We start from the raw sequence: 5,737 nt of genomic DNA, 5'->3' as shown, positions 1-5,737 counted from the left end.
GGGTTCAAAACCAGGACAGTGTAACCTCTGAGCAGGGACGTGAAGGATGAGAAAGGCAGCCTACTTTTTCCCGGGGAAGGAAGGCATTCCAGGCAAGGTTCCCAGTGCTTGGCATGGTTTTCCTGGACTAAGCCGCGGTCACCCACTTGTGTGTGGCCTGGGTGTGGGGATGGGGACAGGCCACCCCGTGTTCCAGGCAGGCTGAGATGCTTCTGCCCCCGCCCCCGTGGGTACCCAGGCTCCGGCAGGGGCTCCAGGCACAGAACTGCGGCCTCCTCTCCACGCCTGGTTTATTATGCACGAGGCAGGCAATTTGCCTCCCGCCCCGGGGACCCATCTCGGAGACAAGAAGGTAGTTTGTTCTCTGTAATGGCTTGTGCTGGAGTGTGGCGAGGCGGCAGGCAGGGCGGGCGTGAGGGCTGGGGCTGCACGGAGGGGGCGGGGGGCTGCACGGAGGAGGCTGGGGCCTCCATGGCTCCCCCTACCCTCCTCTTGTGCGGCTTGCTTCCTTTCCCTGCTGCCCCCTGTCCTTCTGCTCTGTGCTCTTGAGCCTAGTGGCTCCTTCTCCCGTCACCCTCTTTTTGGCGCTGGGACGGGGTGGGGCTGGAGGGTGTACAGGGATGACAGCAACCATCCCCTTGCCACAGAGACTCAGTCTCCGGGGACCTGGCTCCCTCCCTCCCACCCTTGGCCATCTCTGTCCCTCCTTCTCCCTCCGGCTACTTCATGATCTGTTTTTCCGCTGACCCTGACCTTCATCCCTATGCCCACGGGAAGACACCCCCAGTATCCTGCCATCATTTCCAGGTGATGAAAGTCCAGGCAGATCCCAAGGACGGGCACCTGCCTCACTGGAGGACCTGCCCACAGCCTTCCCATTCACCAGAGGTGATTCCCTCATGAAGCCCAGACCTTGCCAGGCTGGGGTCTCCTGGGGGGAGCGCCCTGGGGTGTCCAATCCACCACTGACTGTGGCTGGGCTGGTGAGTTTCTGCACACACTCAGAAGGAAGCTGGCAGGTGTCCGTCCCTGCGGTCCCCATGCACAAGTATCCCCAGCTCTCACCCCTGCCCTGCCCTGCGCCATTGGCAGCATCAGGCCAGGCCGCGGGACTTGTTCCCCGGGGGCTGTCCGCACAGCACAGCCGAGTGTGAGCGCAGCCCAGTGTGAGTGCTGACAAGTGTGAGCGCTGACGAGTGTGAGCGATGACAAGTGTGAGCGCAGCCCAGTGTGAGTGCTGACAAGTGTGAGCANGGGGGAGCGCCCTGGGGTGTCCAATCCACCACTGACTGTGGCTGGGCTGGTGAGTTTCTGCACACACTCAGAAGGAAGCTGGCAGGTGTCCGTCCCTGCGGTCCCCATGCACAAGTATCCCCAGCTCTCACCCCTGCCCTGCCCTGCGCCATTGGCAGCATCAGGCCAGGCCGCGGGACTTGTTCCCCGGGGGCTGTCCGCACAGCACAGCCGAGTGTGAGCGCAGCCCAGTGTGAGTGCTGACAAGTGTGAGCGCTGACGAGTGTGAGCGATGACAAGTGTGAGCGCAGCCCAGCGTGAGTGCTGACAAGTGTGAGCACTGACCAGTGTGAGCTTGATGAGTGTGAGTGCAGACGAGTGTGTGCAGACGATTGTGAGTGCAGCCGAGTGTGAGCGCTGATGAGTGTGAGTACTGACGAGTGTGAGCAATGACAAGTGTGAGCGCTGACCAGTGTGAGCTTAATGAGTGTGAGCTTGATGAGTGTGAGTGCAGACGAGTGTGTGTGCAGACGATTGTGAGGGCAGCCGAGTGTGAGCGCTGATGAGTGTGAGCGCTGATGAGTGTGAGCGCTGAGTGTGAGTACTGACGAGTGTGAGCGATGACAAGTGTGAGCGCTGACCAGTGTGAGCTTAATGAGTGTGAGCTTGATGAGTGTGAGTGCAGACGAGTGTGTGTGCAGACGATTGTGAGTGCAGCCGAGTGTGAGCGCTGATGAGTGTGAGTACTGACGAGTGTGAGCGATGACAAGTGTGAGCGCTGACCAGTGTGAGCTTAATGAGTGTGAGCTTGATGAGTGTGTGTGCAGACGTTTGTGAGTGCAGCCGAGTGTGAGCGCTGATGAGTGTGATTGCTGACGAGTGTGAGCACTGACCAGTGTGAGCGCTGACCAGTGTGAGCCCTGATGAGTGTGAGCAAGATGAGTGTGAGTGCTGATGAGTGTGAGCACAGCCACTTGTGAGTGCAGACGAGCGTGAGTGCTGACGAGTGAGACTGCAGACTCGTGTGAGCTCAGACAATTGGGCACAGGCTGTTCCTATTCCGGCGAGTGAGCTGCGTGCTTGGGATGCCTCTCCTCCTTTTGGAGCCTTCCATCTCCCCCGCTCTGTAAAGTAAGGAGTTTGTCTTGGCTGGACTCAGAGGTCGTACACACTGAGTTCCCATGTGCGGGTAGAGGCTATCCCAGAATATCCCAGGCAGGGGAGTTTCCTCCGTGCTTATGGATTTGGGAAGGCTCGCCGTCCAAGGTGGCCTGTGAGTAGCCGAGCAGAGCATGGAGTGGCCAGCGAGTGATTTGAGGCCTCTGTGTCACAGGAGCAGGGCAGGCACTGCTCTGGGGACAAATGCAGCCGTAAGCAAGAGTGTGGGGGTAGGATGGTTAGGGTGGGGTCCCAGAAATCCTCAGGCAATGTCCTCAGGGAGCAAGGGATGCAAGAAGGAGCCGGAGGAGCCAGAAGGGCCCTGGTAGGCAGCGGGGGGAAGAGCAAGAGAAGTGCCCAGGCAAGGACCTGACCAGGACCANTCCTCAGGGAGCAAGGGATGCAAGAAGGAGCCGGAGGAGCCAGAAGGGCCCTGGTAGGCAGCGGGGGGAAGAGCAAGAGAAGTGCCCAGGCAAGGACCTGACCAGGACCATGGCCCAGGACCCTCCAGGACATGAGCTGGGAGTGTATTGTGGGGACCTGGACCTCCCTAACTGTCCTCTGAGCCTCTGGGGTCAGAGAGCCCTGTCCCCTGAGGGTTGCTGAACTTCCCGGTAACGTAGGGGCACCTCCTCCCAAGAACGTGTGGGTTCATGGTCAAGGCAGCCCCACTTCTTCCCGAAAGGGAAAGGCTGCAGCCCCTCGGGTTTGTGTGGGGCGCGTGTGCCCCAAGAGGTCTGTGTCGCGGTGGGAACATGCATGTGGTGGGAAGGTATGCCCTGAGGTTGCTGCTGAGGCCAAGGGGGTCTTGGGTGCACCTGCCAGGGCTCAGCCACTGCTCCGGGAGAGAGGGAGGAGCCAAGGGAAGGCAGAGCACCCAGGGGAGGTGAGAGATATGCACAGAGCTGGCCAGGCGGGAGGTGGGAGGCGGCAGGAGGATGAATGGGCCTGACAGGGAGGAGGAACCTTCCTCAGCCACAGATCTCAGGAGAAAGAACAAAGGAGCAGCCCAGATGCAGAGAGGAGGGTGAGCAGGAGCCGGACGGGGGAGGAGTGTGGGGGGAAGGCAGGCAGGAGAATGGCAGAGCCCCCCGAGATGGGCCCAGTTCCCTGAGTGTAGGTGGGCAACTGCTCGGGGTGGGGCCGGCCCACGCTGGGGAGCAGATACCGTCACAGGTGCTTTCTCGGTGGCTCTGAGGGGAGCTGCTTATGTCGCCCGGGGCCAGGGAGGCCGAGGGAGGAACCAGCACGAGGCTGAGGTGTGCACCACACGGACGTGGCCAGAGGGGCCAAGGAGGGCCCGGCCCAAGACGGAGCTGCTGATCCCAGAAGCCCTTCACCCCAGCTCCCCGGGCCCCTCGGTGCAGGACGGGGATCCCTCCTGCCTTGATGGGCCTGCAGAGGACCCTTCTATTCGGCTCTCTGGGGTTACAGGCCCAACCACGTCACCTCCGGTGCCAGACGTGCCGTGTGCCCAACAGACGCTCTGCGGGCAAACCGCCGATTCTCCAGTGTGTCCTGCCCCAGGCGAGACCCTCCCGGGAACGTAGTCCTTTCCCACCGTACGGAGGGCGGAGGGCGTCAAGCTCTCCTTCAGCTCTGGGACGATTTAAAACTGAAGTCAGAGCATCCCTCGGCTGGAACAGTCTGTTTTTCTCTTTAAAAAAAAAAATCTTAATATGTTTATAGGTTTGATTTATTTTTATTAGCTTCCATGCTGGTCAACATAAAATAATTATAAATTTAAGATTACAGTGAAAATCACTACCGTTTTAATTTAAAAAAAACAGCGTAGGAGTTTTTTAGGCTGTATATACCGTCTCCCGTATTTCTCCTGGGAACATTAAAAAAATCCTGTCACGCAATAGAAAAGGTTTTAATCAGAAAGAGAAGGAAAGAGGCGAAGAGGTGGGAGTGGAGAGCGTGGGGTGGAGCCTGGGAGGCCAGAGAACCCCCAGGAGGGACTGGGATTCCCATCAGCAACTGGAGCCGAGCCGGCACCGTCAGGCCCCTCCTGGGGGTGCAGCAGAGAAGCCCGAGTCTGGTCCCCGCAGCCCCGGGGGTCTGGCTTCTGGCCTCCCACAGAGCAACCAGGTTTGGGCCTGCATGGGAGCCACTGTCCTTGGCTGTCACCCTGTAGGAGAGGCGCTCCCGGGTCCAGAAGCTCAGCTGTACTTAGGGCCCCTTTGTACCCCCCACCCCTGCCTCGAGCATGCGTGTGAGTAAGGGGCCACCGGCCAGGCCTCCCACTCCTGAGCAGCCCGCACCCCTCCCAGCACACACAGTGGGAGAAGGGTAAGGCAGCCACATTTATCCTGGCGTAATTATCTGTCAGGTACAGCGGGGAAGCCTCAGCCACCCCCAACCACGCAGGAAAATGAATCACACACATGCACACAGACACGGGGGCACGATCTCGCCCTTGGGCGCAGGGTCTCAGCCAGGCCAGCCCTGGACCACGCACCTGCCTGCATCCACCCCACAGCCTGGCTGGACACTGACCCCTCCTTCCAGCCTGAACTCCTCGATGGGCAGGATGGGGAGCTCCATCTGGCCTTCAGAGGTCACGGATGCCAAGAAAGAAGACAAACAGAACTCTTGGCAGTGTCTGACGACAGCCGCTGCAGGTGGGAGGCAGGCCGTAGGACTTGCATGTCTGTCCTGACACGGAAGGCCCTGAAACTCCAGATGCCCTGTGCTGGGTCCGTCTGCCAGAGTGAGGACGGCCACTCCTCAGGATCTAGCCAGCAGGTCTAGGACCGTGTGGGGCCCTGCACACACATGTGCTTTCCTTGATCCCCATGAGGGAGCCCCGTGGAATCGGTGTTTCTGTTCACCGTGGGGATGAGGACACACTGGTCATGTCCCACCGGAGCCCAGCTCTGCAGGTGCCGGGATGGGGCTCCGTGGCAGGAACCTGAGTCCCCAGAGGGGCAAGGGCTGGTCACTTCTCGTGTGAGCTTTTGCGTCTCCCTCTAAAGTGCGTGTGGTCTGCTCATCTCTGAATCCTCGTGGGGACGTAATGAGATAGCAAGGCTTGGTACATGCAGTGGCTCAAGGAAAGAGGCACCTCGCCCTTCAGCCTCGGCCCCCGTCCCTCTGCACCCAGGGGGCTCGGAGCCGAGAGCCTGGCTGCACGCAGACGCCCAAACCTTTCTGTGCTCAGGACCCTTCCGGCAGTCTGATAAAGCCTAGGGACTCCTCCTCACTGTCGGCAAGCAAGAACCCGGTCTCCTTCATGGCCCTTCCAGCCAGACCAAGAGCCCGATTGACATGAGACAGGTTAACAGGGGAAAAAGTCAAATTTAATAGCATCTATATGGGGAATCCACACAGACATGCGAAT

The sequence above is a fragment of the Ailuropoda melanoleuca genome, chromosome 8, assembly GCF_002007445.2.
Source record: "Ailuropoda melanoleuca isolate Jingjing chromosome 8, ASM200744v2, whole genome shotgun sequence".
In the NCBI taxonomy this organism is placed as follows: domain Eukaryota; kingdom Metazoa; phylum Chordata; class Mammalia; order Carnivora; family Ursidae; genus Ailuropoda; species Ailuropoda melanoleuca.
This window is presented reverse-complemented; position numbering follows the sequence as displayed.